The sequence below is a fragment of the Alexandromys fortis genome, unplaced genomic scaffold (assembly GCF_014885135.2).
Source record: "Alexandromys fortis isolate MF-2015 unplaced genomic scaffold, M_Fortis_MF-2015_v1.1 scaffold_75, whole genome shotgun sequence".
NCBI lineage: Eukaryota > Metazoa > Chordata > Mammalia > Rodentia > Cricetidae > Alexandromys > Alexandromys fortis.
This window is the reverse complement of record NW_026067956.1, coordinates 237749-246992: the sequence shown is the minus strand read 5'-3', so window position 1 is coordinate 246992 and position 9244 is coordinate 237749.

The following is a 9244-nucleotide window of genomic DNA, read 5'->3' as shown; positions in this document are numbered from 1 at the left end:
CTCTCTCTCTCTCTCTCTCTCTCTCTCTCTCTCTCTCTCTCTCTCTCTCTCTCTCTCTCTCTCCCTCTCTCTGCTTCCTGAGGACAGACAAGAATCTGATCAGCTAACTTCCTGCTCCTGCCACCACGCCTGCCTGTTGCCTTGCCTTCCAGCCCCTATGAACTAGCCCTCTGGAACCAGAAGGCAAAGAAACTCTCTTCTCTACATTGCTATAGGTTGTGGTGTTTCATGGCAGCGGTGGTAGAGCAGTGATTAATTCACCCAAGGTCTCATGCGCACTGCAGAGGGCTGCATCCCCAAACTAGACCCACAGCTCTTGTCTTTCTAAACTTTATTTTGAGTTAAAATCTCCATAAATTTCCCAGGCTGGCCTTGAACTTCAGGACCCCCCCCCCCCATCTCCTAAGGAGCTAGTCTCCCAGGTGAGCCCCACCCATGCCTTGCTGAATCAAATTCTAAAGCAACTATAAAACCTTCCTCGAATGTCTAAAACAACATATCAGAACAAGCAGACATAGAGCTGAATGCCTAGAGGTTTTTCAAACCAAAAAAGTTGATTTTAATTTAACTGGAAATAACATGAAAAGGTCAACAAAATATTTTAGGGAAATGACAACTTTGTTATGATTGTATCAAAGGAAACATTTAGCTATGTACGAAAGATTCATTCTTGTTCATTACAGGTTTAAAACAAGGAAGATTCAAATATAATGAAATATCCAAGGGTAAGGGGAATAGTTCATTATAACTTGTTCTGGAACATTATGGGGCCACTTAATAAAAGCTAAGACTATTTCAAGGCAGAAGAAACTGATTATTTTGCTGAAGCAAAATTTACAGTAATAATCAGTGCGCTGCCAAGTAAATTTGGATTCAAGGGAATAGACAAAATAGTTATAATGGATGCTTTGTTCTTTTTTTTTTCATCCAGACACACACTTTTAGATTTAATAAGTTAATTATCTATTTCTTTAGCATACCCAGCGATGAGGTTCGCTGTGGCATCCCCGGACACGCATATCCTGGATCTGCTGGAGGAGTTGTTTACTCCTGACTTTTGCTTCCTCTCTTTCCCCTACTGCACTTGGTCATTGTGTTCTAAGAAATCATTACACTTAGGGCCAGAAAAAGATGACCAGAACTGGAAACAAAGGTGTGAGAGAGGGCGATTGGACGGTGGCGAGTGGCCTTGAGACACCTGGTCTTTAAGGCTGGGAGGGGACAGGCTGACCACCAACTAGAGGGGCGGATCTTCTGCAAAGCCCTAGAGCGACAGGCTAGGAGAGAAAACAAAAGGAGCAGCCCCTGTGAAGAGCCACCAGCAGAAAAGCACAAAGCAGGTCCCGGCCCTGATCCGAGGTCCCAGAACCCGAGACCGGCAGAGGGGCGGGGCTAGGGGCGTGGCTGCGGCTGGGCAACATCCACTCTTCTGGCACAGGGCACAAAACCCAGATCTGCAGGGGCACAGGGGACGGCAAACAAATCTGCTGGGCGAGTGTGCATCCCCGCAGAGCTGGACAAGCCACGTAAACAGCTACTAAAGAGGCCCAGAGGCCTCACCCCGGGATCGGGGCTTAAGTGAGTAGGGACGCCATTATTGGCCACAGCTACCGGTATGATGTCATTATCACCCAATCTGAAGTCAGCGCCCCTCCCAGACTGGAGAATTAATTAGGAGTTAGTTAATTAACTTGTATTGCAAAGGAGTCCGACAGAAGGCCAAGGTTTGGGGGGGGGCATAAATATATGTTTATTTAGAAGATTATTAAAAGGAAAATTTAGGATAATATTATTAAAGGTTTTGTTCTACTATGTGGTTTTTGTTGTTGTTGTTGTTTTTTGAGATAAGGCCTTGCTATGTAATTCACACTGGCCTAGAACTCACGATCTTCGTAACTCATCTTTCTAAGAGCCAGGATTACGACACTGTGTCGCTATGGATGAAACGTATTAAGAAGTGTCCTTTCCTGTATTTAAACTCAAAGTGTGAGATGCTTTAGTGAATTTTGCTCACATACTTCTGGCAGCCTCTTAACTTCATGGACTGTGAGACAGTCCCTTTGCACCTATTTTTAAGATGCCTATTCGCAAGAGGATGCAAACGCGACACTCCATAGGTTCACACCCCACTTGGCAGCATGTAAACGTAGGCCCTCCCCGTATCATGTACGTGATGGTTTGTTTTTTAAATGCCAGGCTGAGTGCTATAAAGTGAACTGGAATGAGCACAGCTGCATATACACTGCACTGTAGGACGTCTGCCCCGTTACTCCTTTAGGATGACTCCCTAGAAGACAACTTTGTCAAAGATGAAAATACATGTTGGCATGAGCTGGGAACCCAGCACGTGCCCAGCATAGGTCCTAAGTTAGAGCCCAGGAAGAGAGAGAAGGAAAGAAAAGAAAACACACATAAACAGACTGCTTTGCAAAAATAATTTAAATGATGGCCATCTCTGATTCTTCACATTCTAATCCAATGAGCTAATCTCCCGTATTATGAGAGCCCATGTGTAAGCTTTAGCTCCTCATTTCCTTTATTACCCGGATTTCACTGCTTTTTGCCGTTCTATCCGCCTCTTGATAATTCTCGGGATTGTCTTCGTTCTTTGCCCACTGACAGTCAGGGTGGCTGTTGTTTAGTAATCTGTTTGCAGACTTTCACTTCGGTCTGATCACATTTCCTCGACTATTTTCACCTGTGCCTCAGGGCGAAGCTGATTGCTCCTAGGCTGTCTGCATCCTTGGTCTTTTGCTCCTGTGTCCTGTGTTGGGACAGGAGGGTCTGCTGTTCTCTGTGTCACACAGTGTACGCAGCACGTTCTTGGGACATTTAGAGGCTCACAGCCATCCTGGCTGCTAACCCTGTGACCACGTTTAGAAATATCTTACACAATTATTAGTCGATCCAATTAGTTTCTTACTATAATTTTAAGTTTTAATTATTTTTTCATTCAAGCAATTAAGGTTTTAGTTAAGAGTTTATCAAGATTTCCTTACCAAAAAATGTTAAATTAGTAATACTCACTTGGGCACAAAGAGAAAATTCGAGGGGAGGACGGTGAGAAGTTCGCCTGGCTCCTATGTCTTCAGTGACTTAATTCGAACAATAACAATAACTACTGGCTTAGTGTGGAATTTTTCCAGAGATATTATACTGAAAAATTTTAAGTCCACTTGACACAGCTAGAGTCGTTTCAGAAGAGAGAATCTCAGCTTAGAGAATACTCCCGTAAGACCGGTCTGTGGGCAAACCTGTGATGCATGCTTGATGCTGAAGGGCCCAGTTCCCCACAGGCAGGGCAACCACTGGACTGGTTTCCTGGGTGTTATAAGAAGGCAGACTGAATAAGCCACGACACCAAGCCAGTAAGCAGCCCCCCTGCATGCCCTCTGCTTCAGTTCCCACCTCCAGGTTTCTGTCTTGGGTTTCTGCCCTGACTTCCTTTTGAGATGAATGTGATGCAGAAGTGTAAGCCAAATAAACCCTTCCCCGCTCAAGTTTATTAAGGTCGTGGTGCTTTATCACAACAGTATAAACCCTTAAGCACGACAGATATTCTGAAAATAAGCATGCCAATTTTTGCCATCCACAAAATATCAAAGATTATAAATATTTTTTGCTTTGATTAAAAAAAAAAACCCAGCATCTCTTAGAGATCATGTCTTACTCAATACACACATGGCTAATTCATTCTTTTTAAAAGCCGTTTGCTGTCCCAGGGTTATGGGTTTGATCCTTTCCTTGGTTATGCAGTCACTTTGTTTCTGAGGGAAATTAATTTTTTCTAATATTTACTATCATTACCAGTAAAGCCACAGTCTCTGTCCTGTGTGTATCAATCAAATCTGTGAGTTGTTTCTTGAGTAGGTTTAGCCTGTCTGTAATAAATGTCATGGCGGACAAGCCTGGTGACATCATGCTGTGTCAGATTTATCTTACAGCTTCTGCTTGGATTGCTTCTTTTGATCTTTCATATTTTGCTGTGTGTCTGTGCCTGTTTTATTCCTGGCTGGTGTTTCTTCTACGAAAGGGGCTATTTGGGGTCCATAGTTTTTTTTTTGTTTTTTTTTTTTTTCTTCATGACTGTAATCTTCAGTTAAACAGTTTTTGTTTTTTCATCAAAGTTGAAGGATGCAGCCTTATATAGTTTCCGATTGTTGCAATTGTTCGTGTTTCTTTGTGGCACTGCATATAACCTAGTTTGTTGTTTTCCTTGTTTGGAAGTGGGAGGGAGTCCAGGGCAGGGAGGGGAGTGCAGAGCCTTCCAAACAGTAGGGCGAATGCTCTACCACTGAGCTACACTGCCAGTTTTTTTTCCATTTAATTCTGAGATAGTATCTAAGTTGCCCAGGCTGACCTTGAACTTGTGATTTTGGACCTGTGGCACCTTAGCTAGCAGAAAAGTTTTAAAGAGTCACGTTTATGTGTATGAGTGTTCTGCCTGCAAGCATGCTTGTGCACCACATGAATGTCTGGTGCCTGTAGAGGCCAGAAGAGGACATCGGATTCCTCTGGAACTCTAGTGCAAGACAGTTGTGAGCTGCTATGTGGGTGCTGGGAACTGAATCCAGGTCCTCTGCAAGAGCAAAGAGTGCTCTGAGCCTCTGAGCTATCTGCCCAGTCCCGCCCGCACAGATGTCTTAAGTAGGGAAGTATAAAACGTTTCTTGCTGCCACTTTCATGTGTCTCTGTCTCCCCCTACCCGATCTTTACTGCGTACAGTATTTTCTTTGTACATTTCCCCTCTAGAAATCCGAACAGTATTTATGTTCTTTGTGGCTTTAGGATTGTTGTCTTTATCTTGGGAAATGTAAGAAACACTCTCCAGTGTCATGACACTTGAATTGTAGTGCAATACCTGTAAGGGTCATCATGAGAAAAGATAATTGTGGGGCTGGAGAGATGGCTCAGAGGTTAAGAGCACTGCCTGCTCTCCCAGAGGTCATGAGTTCAATTCCCAGCAACCACACGGAGGCTCACAACCATCTGTAATGAGATCTGGTGCCCTCTTCTGGCCACAGACAGACATGCAGGCAGGCAGAACACTATATACATAATAAGTAAATTTAAAAAAAGAAAAGATAATTATGAGCTACTATCATTCGTAGCTCAAAGTTTCAAATGGAAACAGTAAATAGTGGAGCAAATTCTGCACTGTTTAGAAACAGCAACCAGGAACTGGTGGCGGTGACACATGGCTTTAGTCTTAGCTCACGGAAGGCAGAGGCAAGCAGATCTTTGAGTTAGAGGCCAGCCTGGTCTACAGAGTGAGTTCCAGGGCAGCTAGGGAAACAGTGCACAGAGAAACCTTGTCTTGAAAAACAACAACAACAATAACAACAACAACAAACCCCTAAAACAAACAAACAAAAAGCCTGTAGCACGAGTTCTAGTAGATCTTAATAATAAAAGCTCAGAGTCAAATATTGGGGGAAATGCTGAGAGATCAGAGAGACAAAGGAGCAAAACCACAGGTACCTTACCTCTTCAACTTTCCATCTGAAAAGAGATTGAGTTCCTGTTTCTTCCTGCCCTCTCACTTCCTCCCTCCCTCCAGCCATTCACTTCCTGTCTGTGTGTACAGACCTCCAGACCTCTATGGTTAGCTAGTGGCTAGCTCTGCCCTCTGATCTTTATGTAAGCTTTATTTGTACAAACAAGAAATCACCACATGAACCAAAACAAAAACACAAACAACAACAACAAAACGGAACAAAAATCAGCAACTAGGTCGGGTTTATTTTCAGGATTTACTTCAGAAAAAAATTCTTTTAAAATTCAAAAAGCAATTATTAACCCTGGAGAGACAGTGCAGTACTTTGCTCACCTTTGATGCATAAGGATCCCGGTTTGATCCCAGAATTCATGTAGAATATTGGCTGTTGTGGTATATATATATTTTTTTTTTTTTTTGGGAGGTAGACAATGACAGACCTCTGGGGCTCCCTGACTAACCAGTGTAGCCTGTTTAACAAGTTCTGGCTAAAAAGAGAGACCCTGTCTCAAAGAAACAAGGCAGATGAATTTTAACAAATGATACTCAACGTTGTCTGTCCTCCGGCCTCCAAACACACGTATCCTCCCATGCACCTCCACACACTTACATCTGCCTCCCCCACAAATACGTGCAAGAGCCAGAAAGTGGGGGGAGAGGGGAGGGAACCAGAGCCTTAGTCATAGCTGGTAGCTTTGTGTCTACACCAGGATGTCATTGCTGTGTGCCGCGGTCCTATCAGGAGCAAGCTGGGCCTGGCGCCACCTCAGCAACTTTCCTGTTGGCTCCCTGCTTTCTGCTTGTGGGCAGGTTGCTGAACACTGGGTTTGGACAACTTTCATCTTCTAATTTTATAAAGCCCTATCTCAGCCAAACCACCGTGACAAATTTATATGTCACTTATGAATCAGAAAGCAAAATTATCCGTCTTTTGGGTGTCTGGTTTTGAGACAAGGGTCTCACTATGTAACCTAGGCTGGGCTTGAACTCATGGAAACTTACCTGCCTTAGTTAGGCTCCTAATCACTGTATCACCACACTGAGATAATTAAGAATAATTTACAATTTTTTATGAAAATGTGCAAAGCTGCACAGTTGTGCCAAGTGGGGACCACAGTGCCATTCCCTCCTTCAAGCTCTTCATTCTCGGCCCAGCCAACACCATCACTGCTTTAACCATTCCAACCTCCCTGTACGTCCCACTGTAAAAACTGCCACCTCCACGTGTTGTTTATCAGTGTCGCCCTCATGTGTTTTGGGACCTGGATGAGATGACTGTTTACTGTGGCAGAGAGGGTGACTCGGGGGAGATGACTCTGTGCACTGGGAATTCACAGAGGAGCTGGAGATGGCTAGAGAGGCTGAGGAAGTCAACCCGGGCATGGGGTATGGTGGTGTGCGTGGATGTGGGCAGCAGGAAATACTGAGGCATCTTGGGAGAGTCTGCAGGATGACTCTGTAGACCAGATGTGGGTTCCATATGCGGGGTGGGCAGAACATCCGATGGAGACCAAGTGAAGAAGGCCTGTCCTTGTCAGTTGTGTTGAGGGCCCAAGGTGGACACAAAGGTGAGAAAAGGCAGACCTCCTCTCTCTCCTCGAGCTGGGACATCCATCTTCTCCTGTCCATGGACATTGGAGCCTCTCTTCCTGGCCTAGGGTTTGCAGCAACAACTCCCCAAGTTCTACATACTGACTCAGCCCAACTATTCTGCCTTTGCCGGTTCTCAGGCCTTCCTACAGACTGACCTCTGACTTGCAGACTGAGGACCCTAGGCCTCCTTAGCTTTCAGAACTTCATGATCTATTTTTTTTTAATTCTTCTTTCATACAATACATCTTGGCCACAGTTTCTCTCCCTCTACTCCTCCTAGCTCTGCCTCTTTCCCCCCAGATCCACTCTTTCTCAGTTTTCCTTCAGAAAAGAGCAGTCCTCCCGGGGATAGCAACTGAGCATGGCATAACAAAAGGCATTAAGACTGGGCACATAATCTCATATTAAGGCTGGGCGAGGCAACACAGTAGGAGGGAAAGGGTCCCAAGAGCAGGAAAAAGAGTCAGAGACACTCCCCCTCCCTCTGTTAGGACTCCCACAAGGACACCGAGCTACACAACCATAACGTTGGAAGGATCTAGCTCAGCCCCATACAAGCACTGTGATTGCCGCTTCCATTTCTGTGAGTCTCTATGAGCCCTGGTTAGTTGATTCTGTTGTCCCTGTTCTCTTGGTATCCTTGACATCCCTCTGGCTCCAACATTTTTCCTTTTCTCTCTTCTGAGGGGTTCCCCGAGCCCCACCTAATGTTTGGCTGTGGGTCTGTGCCTCTGCTCCCATCAGCTGCTGGATGAGGCTTCTGATGACAACTGGGCTAGGCACTGATCTGCTTTTTTGGCTGGAATGGCCTGCTGTGTTCTAATTTTTATAACGAATTTTGGTTCTATCCACATCTATAACTACATCCTTGTCTGTAACCTATGATTCCATTTCTCTGAAGAACCCAGTTCACAAAGTGTGTCTGATTGCATATGGCAGTAGCTGGGGACAGAGGGGAGAGTAGTTTCCACGGATGGCCTTGAGGGTTTGTATTTTTCCCCCGTAGTTGCTGGAGGTTTATTGAAGGCCTTAAAAGAGAGCCAAGGTGTGTTTTGGAACATATTTCCTTCTTTCTCTTTCCCCAGGCCCTGCCCTAGTGAAGTCATCCTCTGTGTGAGGACAGGCTGTGGTAACAGCATACTCCACAGACCTAAAGCTGCTGGGCCCCTGGAGTACCTGCCCAGTCTCCCTTGGGGGTTGAGAGCATCTCTGGAGTCCCTAAGACCTTAGCCATCCAGGATGAAGTCATACCAAATGTCACCTGCATTCTCTTGCCCCAGAGAAAAGGTCCCCTTTCTCCCCTCAGACAAAGGGCATGCCCACAGGCTGGGGAAGCAGGGGGTGAGCCAAGAGTGGGGTTTTGGTGTGTTCCACTTCCCGAATCACTTCTGGGAGGAGATAGGGAAGCATTATAATGGCATCAGGCCCTTCTGGTTCAAGCTAGATTCCATCAGTCATGATAGTGAAGTTACAAACCAAGAACAATGGATTATGGTTGACCTCTACATCCATGGGTTCCACATCCACAGATCCAAGCATCTGTGGATCCAAAATAAGTTTTTTTTCAGATTTCCAGAATGTTCCAAAAATTGAAATTTGAACTTTCCAAGAGCCAAATACTATAACGAGTGAAACAAATTCAACGAATCGATGTGGAAGCCCTGGGTAGGTACCACAGGAAATCTAAAAATAATTAAAATGACACGGGCATGTGGATTCAGGTTCTATGCCCACACTGTACCCTTTTATAGCAGGGACTTGGGCATTGTGGATTTTGGTGTCTCTGGGCGTTCTGAAACCAGTTTCCTATGGAAATTGTGGGGCGGTTGTAAACGGAACCAGATAGGGAAGACAACTGGTCTCTGCCTGATTCTTGCTCATCATGCAGTTTTGATCATAATGCCGCCTAGGGACACCATATAGGTCTTGTTCCTTTTGGTCCCATTGGTTAGCCCTACCCCATCTGCAGACTGTGGACTATCTGGGAATGGACCTTAAACCACAATACACTGGGATCACCCATCCCCGTGGGGAAGCCATTAATGCTCAGGGCTTGAAGCACAGTACCAGGAGGTAGTTTGCTGTTATGTGAAATAAATCCCACCCACTTCCTGAGAGTTCTCTTGGTGACTCTGTTTCTTTCTTCTTGGGATA